Consider the following 17,936-nt stretch of genomic DNA (forward strand, 5'->3'; position numbering starts at 1 on the left):
AGGCTGTAGCAATCTGTCAACTAGCATAGGGGGTTCTTTCAGGAGACCTGTGAAAAAAAACTTCATTACATCCACCTACCTCTCAAAAACACCCAGACAGATCTGCTGAATTCCTTATCTCCAGGATGTGACTGGTCTTAGTTCACAGAATTAAAATTTCTAAGTTAATGCTCATTCTTCAGCACAACTATCTGAAAAGAAGTCATGCTAACATATGGGAACATAAATTTATCATTTTTTTTAAAATATGGGCGCAACAGTACAGGAGAAGATGTAAAAATAAAAAGAAAGGTTCATTTGTGGAGGTTGTTCTGCTTCTAGGTTTGTTCAACTGAATCAACGGTCCCAACTATCCTTGAGTCTTAAACTGGGTGTGCACTGGCCGTAAAACTCATGCAATTCCTGCAATGCAACCAGTTTCTAGCTGTTTGCAGAAAGTATGCGGTGCGCTCTGTGACAGTTGCACTTGTCCACTTAATGATGCATTATATTCACTTTGCTCCCACTTAAAAACCTGGAGCCATAGGCCTCCACTTCAGCTCTGTTGACTATAAACAGTGGACCCAGTCCCGAGAAGGTGCTGGTCACAGAGCATGTTTCCATTCATAGTCACAGGTAAAACATACAGTCGCAGATGCTGCAGTGCTACAAAATGCCACAGCTGAAAAACTTTACATTGAACATAAAAAAAGAGCAGCAACTGGGAAATGCGAGATCATGTCAGACAGAGGAGAAAAAATAAACACTAACGTCTTAAGTATTATTAAATGCGAATTCATAGCCTCTGCAGATTCTGGAACCTTACCAAGTATTTCTTAGCTAAAGGGGCTATTATATCCTTTACTGCAATTGCCTGACTTAACACAAACTGACTGACATCTTTAGTTCCATTATCCACAAGTGATTTATTAAACTACAGAACCTTTTAACCCAAAGCAGTTTTGTTTTTATAATTAAATATCTAGACTAAATGCCAGAATCTTGCTCTACAGTAAGATTCTAGGGCATCGAACAGCATATGTTACCTCCAACATGCAAACATTCATAAGCAAACATGTAACCATTATTCTGGTTTCAGAAGATTACATAATGACAAGCTCCGTCTCTCTCATTAAAGGCTTCCCCTGCACTAGCCTGCAAGCGTGACATGAGCTCCTGGCTTTTGCAAACTGCTGTTCACATGTGGGAGATGCAGGCACACATTAATAAGTGAACAAGAACAAAAAAGGAGACGTCAATCTCGAACTGGTTTCTGCTGGGAGGGGTGAACAGCCCCAGAAGCCGTGAAGCAGGGAGATGGAATCTTGTGGCTGAGGCTGGGATACAGACTTGTCCTGGGGCTCTAACCCTGGCTGTCTGCTGTGTGCACTCTGCACCAGCAGATGGAGTGCTTGCCATCACTAATTCACTCCGGTGTGAAAAAAACACACCCCACAACACAACAGGTTACTTAGACAGTAACGGAAGAAAGAATCATATACACTTTCACAGGAGTCAGTCGTTTCACGGCCTCTGTGAACACAAAACGCAGGTCAGTTTCATTTTGCTTAGTGAGAGTTTACTTGGAGCATATTGGTATTTTTAAACAAGTAACACTTATGTTTACTGCTAATTAAATAAGATATGCCCTTTCTAGCAAGAATATGCACTATGTGTGTGTGTACTATAGACTGATAAAGCTTTTAAATATTCTTTTATTCCTGGAACATTGTGATATATCTACTGTCATTATGCATGGCATGGTCAAAGTATTTAAAAGTGTCTTACTTTTTTAAATGTGAAGAACAGCAGGCATCGGTGATTCATCTCTGTACTGTATCTATGAAAACAAAGGGCAAACAATTCTATGGCTCTTCAGTTTTTAATAGCTTTATTCTCTTTCAATGTAGTTTGTTGTACTATGAAATTGGGCACACATAAACCTCATAGCAATAAAAGCCATTTCTGAAGTGGAGAGCCTATATACTGTATGTTATATACAGTATGTGTGTTGTCATTTAAGGCACTATTTTAACCACAGTCAATGCTATTTTTTGCTGTGTAATTGCTATCTTCAGGATCAGAGATGTGCTTCGATCAACACTAACAGCCAAGGTGCAAAGGTGCTTCACTGCTGGTTCTTCATGCAATAGTCTTAACTGCTGTCATCTCCGTACAAACTTCGCACTACCCTCCACCACACTAAAACAATCTCATTAACACTTTTTGTAATGATGCAGTTTTGCAAGATGCATAGTGCATACAAATGCAGAAATCCATCTTTAAAATCTTGCATAATGTGCACTTCAGAAGAAAAAAAATCACAGGATATTAATAGTTACTGGAAAATATTAAGACATTTTCCGATGACTTCTAAAGTAACCAGATAAACAAAGCGGATTCTGTAATGTTATCGATGTTGTGTTAAAAATCTACATACCTGGCTTAAATGATAAACATAAATCTGATTTTATTGCTACAGTTACAGTTGTCACATGGATCATTTCTCAAATCAACCGAATGCCAAAAGAAAATACAAGGCACAGACCCCAAACAGCATTGTCATTATCTTTTCATATTTCCTACATATCCACAATGAAAAAGCAACAGCAAAAAAAACTGCACGAGAAACAAGCTTGTAGGCTAACCTTGCTCTAGCTGAAAAACAGCACTGTTGCTACAGGCAAAGCTGTTTGTACATCTCCAGCTTTTTATGTAACATTGCTTGGGAAACAGATTGAGTATGTTTTGGAGAAAGAAAAATCGATTGCCTTGAAGAACATATAGCTAGTCCCTCGCCTGGGTGTCAGCTGACATTTGTTTTGCTGGATTCTCACTTATTTTTTTCCCCCTCTATATCCCTGCCTGCACTCAGCGTGTTGTTTTTAACTCAGTGACTGTGAACCATACATTTATTGCCAATGTGCATTCTTCTGAGAATGATTCCGCAGAAGGTCTTGGTGACACCCAGGCTGGGAGAGTGTTATATACTTCTCTCTCTACGAGATGAAATGCTCCCTTGACTGGAGGCTGTTGATAGATTTTGCAAGGCAACATACTAGGGGTGTTGATTTAGAGAAGGAAAACTCTTCGTACACAATCTCGGCAAAATATTTTGGTGGGAAGTCATTATCAAAAACAGTGACAGTAGTAAATTAGCTAACAGCGTTTCAGAGTGCTGAGAGGCTCGCTCTGCCTGTTCTTGTTGGAGCTCCTCATTGCAGAACAAGTGCAATCGGTAATTCAGCTCAATGATGTCACAACATTTGCCAGGCTGTGGGCACTGAACAGGACAAACAAAAACGCTCCCTCCCCACCAGAACACGACAGCCTCCTCTTGCTGCACACAATTAAACAGTCCATCTGTCTGAGAAGCCTTCATACTAATTTTAATATATTCACACGCTTCTCTAATTGCTTTTCCTTAAAAAAAAATGCATTCATTAAATAGCATGGCATACTGAAAGCACAATGAATGTGAAAGACTTCCTATTGTACTTAAAGCGAAAAAATATTGTTTTTAAACACCCCACTTGACAACTATAATAAAGCCGCTAATCTATGGATCATCCTTCAAAATTAAAATGCATATCCCTTTATCGGTATCTATTTATCTTGGCAATCTTTTGCAAATTGCAAAGATACTATATATAATATATACAGTATATATATATAATTTCCCCTCCTAACAAAGAATACAGCTCCTCCCAATCTCTAATATTTTTCAAAGTGTGAATTGAGGAGGGCTGAGAGACAGATGGGTCTGGATGATCAGGTTACCTGTTATAGCAGCACATCTGCCAGGGCAGTCAATCACAGTGATGTCTCTGACAGGTCGATGGAGCCTGAGCAGGAAAGGCTAATGCAAGGGGAAGAGCAATTGAGGTAGGCCTACCCTTGTGCCTGTCTCTTGGGTTCGACTGATCTGAGAGCTGCACTTGAATTTGTTCTGGCTAAAAATTCTGTCTGTAGGACATCGACACTGGAAGGAAGAATTCAGTTACAAAAGACCCTGGCTGTGTCACAAAGTCAATAGAAAATAGATTCACTTTGTCTTGTGCTACTTTTGAGAACTGTGGAACCTCTTTCATTCTTTTTTGTTTCAAACAAAGACGTATGTATCACGCTACAGTCATTTGAAGATATTGACTTTGTCATGGCTGGCTATTAGCGTCATTATTTTATTAAATTATTAGTAGTAGATTAGTATTTTTAAATAGGTAAAATATAATTTGTCTATCAAACAAAAGTAATGGTGGATTCTGATCACTCCATAGACGTTCAGCAGAGTAGCTTCAATTTCAAATCATTCTCACATTCACTTGTGAAAAGCATTTATTCATGACAGTTTTGTTAATTGTTTTACTATCATTTTTTAATTATTGTTTTGTTAATTATTTTGCCTAAACTAAAGAATAGCTCCATTAACACAATTCAATTAATTTACTGAAAAACTGTCTGGAATGTATGAAAGAATATTTCAGAAAAATAAACGAAATTACCAGGGACAGGTTAACAAATAAAGATACAAAAGTCTTGGAAGACACTGACAGATATCAAAACATTTGGAATGTTGTCAACTTTGAAAAGCAAGTAATATGTATTTTAAGAAATGAAAAATACTCTGTCAGATCCATATTTCTGTCATGCCTGTTGATCAAACACATTAAACATTTTACAAAACCTGACAATCTACAGATCAATATTTTTATCTGTCTGCAGTAAAAGACAGTGAAAATACAGATGGTTACATGGATATGGATTATTCTAAGGGCAGTGGGGTAAGGTCTAGGGCAATGTCTGAGATGTTCACCGATAAGTGTCATCTGTTTGTAATAAGCTCCTTCCAGACTAGCTCTGTAAAAGCTCTGCTCTACAGGCAAGGTTACAGAAAATGTCTGCCCCCAGATACCTACAAATCCTGGTGCACTGGAGGTTTTTCGTGCTATTGCCTTTGCCAGTGGAGTATTCCGTCTTATTATTCCCTCATTCAGTGCAGTTAAATTAGATGTATTTAGTAACATTTAGCCCATTCGGATGTTTAAAAAAAAACACACACACAAGCCATGGTTCATAATAAAATGCCACAATTGTGTTACTTAACCAGAGTGGCAATTAAGATTTTATTATCATGCAAATCCTAAACAGTGCAAACCCATCTCTAAATTTGTATTTCAGCATACAAATGATAGTGTCTGTGACAGCATATACATATGCTCATGTACATGAAATTTAGTAGCCTCTGTTGCACTAGAACATCGTACAGCTGCAAAGCGAGTCAATAGAAATGGCACTGCTTCTTTATCTGATCAGAACATTTTCTGCTGGTAATACAAAAGATAGGAAGAAATGATCATGTTTTCTGCAATGTTTAATCTCAGACAGCAAAAAGCCCTAACCTGATACTGTGCTACTATGCTGCAACTAAGCTATTTTTAATATTTCCTTACTTGCAAGTGATTTCTAAGTGGATTGTGCCCAGACAGTGTCAGAACTTTCCTGTCAGCTACTTTAACAGCAAATAGATAGCTTGATGAATTATTCATTGCAGGCAATTTTCTCCTAGTCATGGAGTCATCAATCATAGGTGCCTAAAGAGCCCTGAATTGGCCAGTAGAGCTCGATTTGCAGGTACCGTTATTTGGGGGAAGAGCTGCCATTACCATTCTGACAACTGAGATAGCAGGAGTCTGAAAACTCAGGTAGCGAACCCGTCTCATCTTCAGATTAATCACTGACCAAAAGAATCACTTTTATTGTTTTTCGCTCCCCCCCCCCCCTCCAAAACACTGCTCCAAACTGTGGCCATGAGGTTATTTTTTAGCAAACAAAGGTGCAGTTTGATGAAAGACCAATGTAAATATTTGCACTTTTTTTTCCCTGGCAGAAATCCTGTGCTGAAAAGAACCTCTTCAAACGGGAGAAGTGATTTGATACATGATTGCATGCATTTACCCATGTAATTGAAATAATGAGAGATGATTGCTTTGAGCTATTAGTCATAAGTTACTGGTCTTTTTGTTTAATCCAGGCATCAGCTGTCAGGATCCTCACAGGAGCATTGGGAAGATGCACCAAGGATATCATTTGCATCACCTCAGACTGTAATTTTGTTGTTTTTTTTCAGAGCTGATACAAGCGTCAGATTCTATACAAATCTCCCTGGAGCATAAGTGCTTTAGTGTTGTTTTGATAGGAACAAAGAGAGAAGGAGCACATATATCCCAGCTTCGTGTAGTTTAAATCCTGTCAGGATCATAAGCAAAATAAAAAGCAATCTTTTTGGCAGACTTCCTTACTATTGTTAAAAATAATTTCTATTACCTTAAACATAAGCCTTTGTGCCCAAAGACGCCACACTGTAGCACCCCAAATACGTGCGTTATATATCACTGCATTAACTGTTCCAGATGACAGATACCTTTGTAGCATATTATAAATCAACCATTAATTCCCCAGGCTCAGCCTATTGTATTAATACCAGCTGTCTATGACTATTCAAACAACAGCAGAAAACAAGCAAAAACAATGGTATAGTGATGAGTCATAATTTTGATCATCTTGCTTAATAAGGAGGTGTGAAAAGTGTTTTCTAAATATTGTAGCTCTGTCTATATTTGATTATAATGTTTAGGCAAGCTAACAACGTTAAGCACAATAAACAACTAGCTGTAAAAATTTGAGAAGACAAATTCTTCTGCTGTTTCCTCTAAGGCTGGTGTGCAGAACTACACATATACATAACAAATATTTCTCAAAATACTGAAAAGTGCCTCAAAATGATTTTATTATCTCACCAATATCTTATAAAGTCTAACAGATCATAACAGGCAGAAGCAGAAATGCAATTCTATGTTTAATGTGGAGCCACTGAAATACAGCAGAATATATAGTTGGAAATATGTAGTGGCCACAGCTCACTTACAGCAAATAGTAACAATACCATTTTTCTGAAAAAGAAGTGATAGCATTAACCTTTTTTTTTTCAAGCGGTGGAAAAGTTCAGAATCAAAAATACCGGAAAACTTCACGTGCCAGCAAAACGGTACAAAAAGGCCAATTTTTAATTAGAAAGCACTATATTCAGATACGCTAGCATTTTCCAATCATTGTTAAAAAATTAAATTGGAGCATAAAAAATCAGTATAAACTGTGCACCCTACTGTTGAACAAGTGCGAGATTTCAATACGGAGATCACTTGGCGTTACAAGCATGCGTCCAAACCAGACTTTGAGATGGATGGGAACTGCCAAGGAAGCACGACAACCTATCTTTAAAAAAATAATAATAACAACCCTTCCAGTTGCACGATAAAATTGGTTAAAAGGCAGTGTTACCTAGCAACAGGAAATGTGTTATATGACCTTTTCCTCCTATCTTGAGTCCAGAGATGCATTTCCAAACCTAGTAAGCGTTCATCTCAAAACTTAGCCTTGGTACCGGACCGCCTGTAGCATTCCTATCGCAAACACGTGCCGACTCGGTCTTCTTAACAGACACGAAGACAACTTTAGTGTTAAAATTTCCTCTATGACTATTACTGGTTGGTGTGAGTCATACGTTTTAATGATCTGTTACGTCGATAAATATTGGACCGGATGACTGTAGTTTTCAAAGTACGTGCGTTCTGACGAATTCTCTATCATGGGAATACAGTAGTAGTCACAACGCTTTTTACTCTAAAATAGTCATACTGGCTATTTAAAACAACTTTTTTTTTTCCAGCAACCTAAGTTAAAGCGGTAATCGACCTTAAATAACTGCTAATATTACATAACGCCTTCTCAATACTCAGAGCACTTCGGCTCTTATTATACACCAGTAAAACTTTTATTAAAAGTGCGTTTTTCATCGGGATTGCCACCATGAGACATACATTTTGATAGAGCATTCGCTGCAGTTTTAATTAGACAACGCATGTGAATGACAACCCTATTTGCACGGTCATTGGCTCGTTTCTACCTGGGATTCGATCGCTGTCTCCCAGGTGCACTCTCTATTAACGCAATTCCTCTATGCCGAAAGGGCGTCCTGCTGTCGCGGGGAAATCCACTCTACAGTCATGTGGGGTTACGTCACTGTGAACGTAGACGCACGCTATGACGCAAATTTAACCATTTTTAACCATTTCTCGCAAATCCCCTAAAGCTCGTAAAGATTATGTTGTGGTTAAAATGTCTAGGCTTTGAGGAATCTCCTAATCTATTAGGCTATATACCGCCGGATGTAAACTGAATGAAAACGATATCAACGCTCACAGAATAGAAAAAAAAGTGATTCCACATAAGTTAATTCAGCAGAAGACTTAATTTTTTGCCTGACAAAAACGTTTTGATTCAGAACACTGAATAAAAGTGGCAGCTTGACACGGAACACAAGTTTTTTCTTCAAGACAAGATTTCAGTAAATTTTGGGAACAATGGAGATGTCAAATAATGCATACATTCAATATCATTGTCAGTAAACTTAATCAAGCTAAAACGTTTTGTCAGCGCATGTAAATAGGAGAAAATAAGAGACTGTGTGCATTATAAACTTGAGGAAGTTTTTATTATTGTAAAGGTTTGACAGATTGGATAATCAACCCTTTTTGTGTATTGCATTTCTTTTAAGACTCAACAGTTCACTTTGGATTGCATTAGCTGCACTATCACCTTGTAGCCTGGTCAAGGTGCAGCCCGAAGAGCACTAGGAGGACAAGAAAAGCCCAGTTGCTGCTGTCAGTGCTGTTGGTGGAGTGGACCAGCAAGTGGTGATCTTGCCTCTGGACTAAAACCAATGCTCTGCTTTGGTGACAGGGAACTGGACACTAGGAGGTCCTGTCACAAGGGTGAGACATCAATCGAAGGTCCTGACTGTTTGGCCAAGCTGGCACTGTTCATAAGAGTATGGATTGTGTTCCTGGTGTCCTGACTTAATTCCATTTTGGGTTTTGCTCATTCTGGCCTCCCTAAATTTCCTCTTTAATTAAATAAGTTAAATTTCTCCCTTCTCCACTTCATCTGAAATGGGTCTATCAGTGCATAATGGCTGCCAACTTATCCAGGTAGGTGGTGCAAAACAGCAGACGGTGAAATGAGTCTTCTCCTATATGTAAAGCACATTCGGTTCTTTTGGGACAGAAAGTATTTTACAAATACAAGAAATAATATATCTGTTAACGACAGGCCAATAATGGCAGCCTTATATAATGGAACGAATTAATTATTTCTCCATTTAAATGTGACATAACCTATATAATCACTTGATGGTAGAACATATAGTTTGTTTTTTGTAAGCTGTCCAAGAAACTGCACTTTTTTCATTGAAGAAGGAGTCTTATTATGACAACAGAATTTCAACACTGTACAAATATGTAAGAAAGTTGTGTTTATGTTGCCATGTGATAAGTGCTGAATGCAATTTTCCTTGCAGCTTTTCAACTGTGCTCGAGGAAAGGAAGTAGGAAAGGTCACAAAAATTGCAGTGAAAAAGCTGTTGTCTGGTGTTGTACTGTGTGTGCAGGCACTGACAGAACTAATTCAGAGCTGTTGAACACTAACATTTATTAATAAACACAATAATGCAAGAAGCCAACTGGCACAAAACTAGAAGGCACTGCTGCCAAAACACCCTAGTGTGTCTAAAGGTTAAACAGTGCCAAAAGGTTTTGAGTGATGTCAACCATAGCAAGTGTAAGAATACAGACATATGTGGGGATTATTGCTAAATTGCAGCTGAAAGTTTTTGAATATCTGCCTGACAGTACTTCTAACTGCTCTTCTACTGTATTCCAAAAGAACCTTCCCAGACTTTTATTTTAAAATATCTTTAATTGGAGAAAAAACTTATGAATGAAGTATGCATTACACATAGTACAACCCGCATACTATGATGTTTTGAGGACACTTTGTGAGAAAACGCTGTACGTTCTGCTCTTGTGAATGGCTTTTACAACACAACGTTTAAACAAGTTAAAACAAGAGCCTGAATGTCACCAGAAAAAGACTCTGCTGTCTGTGTCATGTATAAATAGACACCTCCTGAGATCCAGATGTGCTGTTTCAATCAAATGATTAGCACAAGGTTGCTTGCAATGAGCATAGCCATAAGTTAGTGAAAACAAATGCCACACATACTGTACAATACATTTCTGACTTACATTAAGACACTGGGCTCTGACCCAAACAGCAACTTTTGAATTAGACAGCTGATCAAATCGTTCCACATTTTCAATCACTTTTATACTGATGGCTAAAAATAAACAACCGCTACCATTTACCCTGGTGAAATGTTTTTAATAAGACATTTTCTTTAGTCCCCTCAGGTACTAATTTCACACCAGACATCAGTCTCTGTCTGCATTTCAGGTTTATAAGGATATCTTAATATGTCTGTTCTACAATTCTCAAGGCTTCAGGGGCTAGGTTGCTCAATAATTTGAACCAGAGCGTAATGCACAGATATAGATTTCATGCCATCTGAATGTTAGAAAACATACTACATTAAATATATTTAAATGCACGTCGAGTTTCTTTCTGTTTCCTAGATTGTTACTTTAAAAAAAAAATGGAATGTCAATTATTTTTGCAACAACCGCCTAGCTGACTTAGCCAGTGATGTGTTTTTCGTGTCTCGGCTCTCAGGTGCAAACCCCATAAACGCACACGGGAGGCAAGGAGGAAGCTCAGTCAGACTCTTCTGACCCGCCCACCTTCAAGCCACTAGTCTCCTAATGTGTGGCAGGCTGCACAGCCCTGTACTGCAGGTTCAGTGCCAGCAGGGGGCGGGGCACATCTCGCCCTGCTGCATGCCTGGGAGGCTCCTGGAGGTGCCGCTCTGTCTCTGAGAGCTGGGACAGCCCCGGCCGATAAACCCCACCCTACCCCTACTCCTGATGAAGCCCAGCCAGTCCTGCACTGCAGCTTGGGATGGGCACTTCACAGCTGGCTGGTGCCATGTCCCAGGCTCAAGCCCACGACACCTGGATCAGAGAGCCCAAACCGTGCTCAGGAGAACGCCTTTACCAGTTGAGCCACTCCAAAAGCCCCCAGAGATCTTTTCAGATAATGCATTTAACATTCCTTATGACACAGTGCATTACAGGTTAAAAATATATGTGGCTGATACACTTGTGTAACTGTACCTTGAGGTAGAATTAGATTTCAGGTTTGTCTTGTTTAAATGTGTGTTACAATGGGTGTGAGATCTATATCATTATGTGGTGTCTGGTCTGAAGTCATTGTGAACCAGAACAGTTGCATTACAAAAAAAAAAATGGGAGGCCATCCAAAAAAATCAACTTTTTGTTCAATTATACAGGCCTTTTTCCAAAAGTCTAGCAGCTGGAGGGAGAATTCAACTTTCAAAGCTTCATACTGAAAACTGAAAGGTATCTTGCTGTTATCATGTAACACTCTACTGTCTGTAATTAAATACAGTGCTGGGCACAGAGCAATTTTGGATAGAGTATGCACTGGATTCCAAACCTAGTTACAATTGAAATGGACTATATCAATTTATTTCCCATTTTAAAATGTCATGTCTTTTATATGTAACAACCACATTTGCATTAAGTAACAAAATGTTTTACTATTAAAATGAACATAAAGGAAATAAATATATAAGTCTAAATGCCAGAGTAAATGCCAAGCAATTCTGAATCATGTGAAGTTCACTTATAAATGCCTTTCAATTTTTATCCTTTTATTGTTATGGTAATGGTTTGCACACATTAATTGCTGGGCAGTCAGGTAGCTTGATACAGAAGCGAACTGTTCTGCTGAATTGTTGCAATTTTAATGTCTGGAAAGGTTTGTTTGCAAACCTGGGGAATTTTTTAACCTTCATAGTATGAGACAATTCCTTTGACACAATGAAATTGAAAATGCATCACCCTAATTCGGTTCCTTCTAAATAAGTCATTAGAAGTGATTTAAAAGAAAGCCCAAATGATAACCCAATTTCAAAATGTTAAGGGGGCCAAGGTGAGGGCTTAAATTTTACTAGAGCATCATAAGAAACATATCACTGTATTTATGCATTTGTGTTTTTAGAGAAATAAAGTATATGGATTTTGGAAACTGATTAAATGTTTTGATTATTTTGATCCATTGATCATCCATGATAGACAAGGATACACTCTAGGGATGTTGACTTTTGCACAAGCACAGAGTTGATTGGGCACAGGAGATGAGGTAATTTAGCCTGATAAATGTCAAGCCTAGTGAAAATCAAGAAAAATTACTGGAACTAATATGCCCCGTTTATCAAAAAAAACAACACCTTCGTGTCAACAGTATGTTGGAGGGGCAACTCAGGTGGTCTTGGCGGTGGTGGATTCAAGTCCGTTGTAAGTGATGAATCAAGGTTTTGTGTAGACTATCATGATGACACACATGCAGATAGATTCACTAATATAAACAGACTATTCAATGGGGAGTTCCAAGTGTTTTCGACAAAAGAATATATTTTGCTACAGAACTCTGCTTTGCGATACATTGATCAAGGCTCTTCCTGATGTGACAACATTCCAGCAGGACAACGTACTGTATGTCCTCATCCGACAAATTCTTATTTGCAGGTTGAAAATTTGACAGTGATGCCACAGGTGTCCTACTCACCAGCATAGAGCCCCATTGAAGATTTGCAGAATGAGCTGGGATGGTGTGTCACAGCCAGGGCCCAGAGCTCAGTGAGCAGGCACATGCCTCCCCAGGCTCTTTGAGAGGAACACGACAGCAGAGAGCATCTGCAATCTGGCGCTAAGCATATAATCACAGCTAGTATTGCTTCCAACAGCGGTCACACACAGTACAAGAAGACAACCGTGCTGATGATAAAAGTTAAATCAGTATAATGAATTTATGCAGGTTCTTTCTCCTCAATAAAATATCAATGTCTCTACTACAGAAAACGCTTGTCGTTTTCCTGATATTTCAGCAAATTCGTTGCAGTTGTAATTGATACATTTATTTTAATGCTCTATCAGTTAGAAATATTAATCTCAGTGTCTGCTGATATTTAAAGAACTTACTCTGCTAGAAATAGGCCTCTGCGTCCTTCTCTGACCACTGTGAGTATTTCGCCTTGGCAGTTTTCCATCTGGGCACAAGAACAAAGGGTCAGATATATTTTAGTCTCATTTCTGCACTAGAGACCACACTTTTTTATTTTTTTTTAATTAATCCATCATAGTACAAAACTCAGGATGACAGAAGGCATAGTGTGGAGACCCGGTTCATTTGAGCATCAGATCTGTGTGTGACAACATTGGTAAGAGTCCTTCAGTTGACATTGAGCATTTCTGTTCTCTCCCTTCACAAATTGTGAGTGGAGGGAGTTCACCAGCAAATGTCACCTGGTTTTCTGTTTTTTTAGATAATATTTGCTTACATTTACATTGTATTTTTCTTCCCTAAGGATCCTAAACATATCACACATACTGTACATCATCACAAACATTGGAATCCCTTTTCTGTTAATCTAATGTCCAATCTAATTGGAAACTTAAAGAAAGTTTTAATATAAATTGACTCAAATTGCAAAAGATAATGTAATTGGTCATGAACTCGGTTGCTATTTTGATTTTCAATAGTTCAGGCAACTTCAGTTCTCTCACTAGCATAATCTTAAAATAAAAATGTCTATAGCACAGCATTGCAATCATTGACGAAATTTTCTAACTTGCTTAAAACCAGTTTTATATAACTTTAAAAAGGAAAAATTTATTACATATCTTGCAGTGCTATGTAGTAGAGTACTATTTTTGACCGCACCTGAAAGACTACTGATTCATTAAGTTATTTAACAAATAATATATTTTTTAGCAAACTATATTAATAAACCATTTCAAAATGATAAAAAGTTAAACTTTTCTTAGACATTTACTCATTTTCTTTTTGAAATGTGAAAGTCTGCCCTATCAGTCTTTGACTTGTATTTTATTTAATTTTCCATTTTTAGCATGGAAAAAAATGTATTTAAATATATCAGGAAATTCTGATTGCAAATGCATTTTCTCTTTGGATACACAGTAATAGTTCTTTTTATTATACTAGGGATTTTTATTTTTTGACAGGGAAGAAATGTTTACCAAAATATTTTGATAGCAGGGTTTCGGGAGGTACAAAGACATCTTACACAGATCGTATTCGTATAAACAGGATGATTTTCCATAGTTGTTTTGTGGGATGAGTGTCAGAGGAAACCGCTGAGAAGCTGGATTCCAGCTGCCTTCACCTCCTCTGCTGTGCTGCTGCTGTGTCTCATATTTACATATTTATTTTGAAGAGTTGAAAGGGTTGCGAGGGATTTGGCTGGTTCAAGACTCCATACACAGCACGATCTGAAAACAAGCTGTGAGATGTTCCTAAAATTACAGGCACAAAGAAAACACTCTTGGCCAAGAGGTTAGAAAGCAGCCACGCGACCAGTTAAAGAGAGGCTGCTGCTGTTCTCATCCCACACCTGCATTTAAAACAAAACATGAATTTATTGGACTGACACTTTTACCCACAATTGTACCCATTTGTACAGCAAGGAATCTTACCGATGACCACAGTCGAGGTATAACAGTTGTGCCCCCTACTGAAATTCGAACTCATAACCTCCTTGTTGTACTGCTCCCTCACAAACCACTGCTCCGTCACAAACTCCCTTCCTCTGCCTTATCATCCCCTCTTTGTGATTAGAGGGGTGATGAGAAAGAAGCCACATGGATTAAGGATCCATATTCCAGAGATTGGCTCTTGCTGCTGTGGGGGAGATCACATTTCTTGGGAAGATGGGGATAAGCTTCTAAGTGGACATGGTGATGCATGGTGATCCTCTCTAACATCTGCAAGTATTCTAGACAGTTGAGAGACTTGGCCCATGACTGGTATAGCCTTTATTGGAAACTGGATTTTGTGATCCCATCCATGTAATTAAATGAGAAAGTTTTTTTCTTTAATCTTATAGCTGCCATGAGGTAGGGCTGCACTAGAGAAAAGCATATGAAAATCAGTCAGGTGAAACAAAATGCTTATTCAGAACTGGTTTGGGGGAACTGCAGTATCAGGTTTTGTGGAATCAAGGCGTAGCTTCATGGTGGTGCCAGAAATCACAACATTGCTGAGAAAATCTGTACTGTCCCATCTTGTCTACTGCTGGTCAGTGTGTTAAGTAATTACAGTAATGCGATTTAAAAGGGGAACAATGACCTTTTTGTCTGCTAAGTCTGACAGAGGTATTTACTCAGACATGTCAAATGTGTTTTATGTGCTTTGTAAAATGGATCCACTGTATTCATCTTTCTGAAACTACACATGGTGTGTCACAGGTGAAGATTGCTGGTTTGATTCTGCACAAGGTCGTGTTGCAGTTCTTGCCATCACCTTGGCTGAACACCTTGGGCATTGTGGGAGAGAAAACCGACAAGTACTGTATAGTTTGGTTTGGCATCACTGTAATCACGTTCATAGTGAAGCTCGCTGAAGTCTAACAAAGTGGAATTTTTAGCTGCTTGACTCAGTAGCAGGGTAATGCTTTTAATGCACCTTGGCTTTACGATAACACAGTCAATTAACCTGTCCCAGTTTTGAGACAAGTGAAAAAGGAAATGAGTGCAAGAAGAGCACATTTTGCATGTATATTTTTATGTTCATGTAGCTTTTGTGTGCTGTGAGCTTGTAATAAATTCATTTTCTGCAATTATGAGATTTTCCTGGTGACACAGTAAGGAGTGCATAGTAAGGAATGCACCAGCACACACTCCAGAAATAGGCCAAGGTGACTAATACTACTGAGGCTATTTTCCTAATTATGTTTCAGTAGAGTGGATCAATGGTATAGCTCACACATTCCAGTGAAACAGAGTGTGTTTACTCAGGAAAAAAACAACTTGCCTTTTTATTTCATAAGGTCTGGGGTGTTAGTGAAGTTACATTCCCACTGGTTTTCCAGTATGGGTATTGTATGTGTGAGGTACATCCCTAATGAAATCCCTATATTGCTGCACAAGGAGGGGGCCAAGTCACACACTGCAGCTTGTTTCTGATTCTATTCCCCCACACCTCATACTGTACATCGCTTTCCCCCATCTGTTCTGACAGCAGCACGCAGGTCCTGAGCTCGTTTGTGGTTTCAGCTAAGTGCTTCAGTAATTTTGGTTACTCTTTATACCAAATCCCAATCCGTTTTGTGGCCATACCTACCCACCCTTGTCTGTTATTGGCTCCATAAACTGCCAAACAACAAGTGTGTTAAACAACACTTTTGCTCTCAGGAACATATTAGTGGCTTCTCAAGGCTCTGTGGCCTACCAGACTCATTGCTGATTAGTCATATAATTTTCATGCTGACAACCCATCAGAACGAATGGGGGAAAACAATGTTAACCTTTAGGATCAGCCAGAATGTAGACAAGTGTATTAATGCAGGTAAACCAACAGCGTGATCCCTCATTAAACAAGGATCTTGGTTTGGAGTGTGATTTATTCTGTCTTATTTGAAATGGACTTGCAAGTCAAACAGTCTTGTTACAGCTCATTACACAGTAGCTTGACTCACCTAGATTTCTAACATTTATTCATTATTTCATTGCGTATCAAAGAATTGGTCATGGTGATTTGCGGAAAGTCATAATCATAATCAGCTTTTTATCCTCTGCACATATGTCTTCCATTATATTGTGGCCACTGGCACTTTGTATGTTTGCGTTTCTTACAAAACATGCCAGATTGTTAGATGTCATACTAGATTAATTGAAACTTGAGTTTACTTACAGCTTATTAGCTTGCTTATAAAGACAGGAGAACCTTGATTGATGGCTACACTGTCATAACCTCATATTCCACCTGACCAAACAGAAAGCAAATCAGCTACAAACACAAGCTCTCAAATATGCCTCAAGTTGCAACATGATTTATGTGTAGATTATATATCCAACAGAAAGATTTTCAGCAGCACAGCCTGTTGGTAATTTAATGCAGCAGCAGCACTGTCAAGCACAGTCGTCATGGCCGCTGGGCTGTAAGAAAAATTACTCTTTAGTGACAATATGAGCCTGCAGGCTTTTCAAGAAAGCTTCTTGTGTCTTGAGAAAAGTGACCTTGTTGTGAAACTGTTGTCTGTCTCGAAAGTATTTAAAGTCATTATCACATGGTATTTACAAAACTTTCCTTAAGAAGAGCTTGACATTTGACCAGGTATTCTCGCTGATTGTGTACAATGAAGATGTCACTATTTTAAAAGCCACTCAGGAATGTATGCAAACTTTGCTTTAGTAAGGGTTATCATGTAGCACTCACCAAAATAAGTAGCCAAAAAGTAGTCTCAAAACTATGATAACGCCTCATTTCAACCAACAAGTTGAGACCATTTCTTATTTAAAAGATAATTATCTATGTCATTACAGAAAACATATTATTATGCTACTGAGAGCAGTATTTTGAATAAATAGCAAATATCATTGAATATGTCATAGTTTTTTTATGTACTCCCCTGGTTCAGGGAAATTTTAGTAAGAAATGTTTTTTACAAAATAAACCACATATAATTTATATGTAACTAATTCAGCTCAGGAGAAACTCTTCACCAGAAATACATGGGATTTACAAAAAATAAACACATAGTATTGGTATTGATAATTCTTCAAAGGCATTTGTCCTTTAAAAGGCTAAAGAATATTTTCTTATTGTATTTATTGCTCTCTACCTACAGTGTATGCTAGCTTTACATTAATTTGTTTAGAAATTTCCAAATAGGCTTACCATAAAGAAGAACAAGCCTTTGATAATACAATTACATTATTAATGTATCAGATCCATAGATGCTAAATAAAATCACTTTATTCACTTTCAAAATGCCATTTGTCTTTCTTTCATTTACACCTAATATTTCTTTAGGGTTTCATGGTCTTTCACAGTCAGTCATTAAAAGATGAGGGCTTGTAAAAATAAACACTTTCCTAATTATCAGGTGAAGTCCTTCTTAT

At 38.1% G+C, this 17,936-nt stretch overlaps 2 long non-coding RNA genes across 5 annotated transcripts in view; one reads left to right on the top strand and one right to left on the bottom strand.

Annotated features, from left to right (window-relative positions):
- LOC107077735 (uncharacterized) overlaps positions 1-8,022 on the bottom strand; it is a 64,275-nt gene extending 56,253 nt beyond the window's left edge. For 3 of the 4 annotated variants that reach the window (XR_011190191.1, XR_011190192.1, XR_011190193.1), the window contains exons 1-2: positions 7,943-8,022; positions 1,768-1,819 (exon numbers count right to left, since the gene is read on the bottom strand). This is a non-coding gene — a long non-coding RNA (uncharacterized lncRNA). Of the gene's footprint in view, positions 1-1,431; positions 1,513-1,767; positions 1,820-7,942 lie in introns of those variants that run through there. The other variant, XR_011190194.1, reaches the window with a different exon arrangement.
- On the top strand, positions 1,480-11,964 carry LOC138241009 (uncharacterized). The gene is made up of 3 exons (XR_011190195.1): positions 1,480-1,531; positions 8,594-8,810; positions 10,606-11,964. It is a non-coding gene; the product is annotated as an uncharacterized lncRNA (long non-coding RNA).
- Positions 11,965-17,936: the final 5,972 nt, after the last annotated feature.

This window comes from Lepisosteus oculatus, chromosome 8 (genome assembly GCF_040954835.1).
Source record: "Lepisosteus oculatus isolate fLepOcu1 chromosome 8, fLepOcu1.hap2, whole genome shotgun sequence".
NCBI classification, from domain to species: Eukaryota; Metazoa; Chordata; class Actinopteri; order Semionotiformes; family Lepisosteidae; genus Lepisosteus; species Lepisosteus oculatus.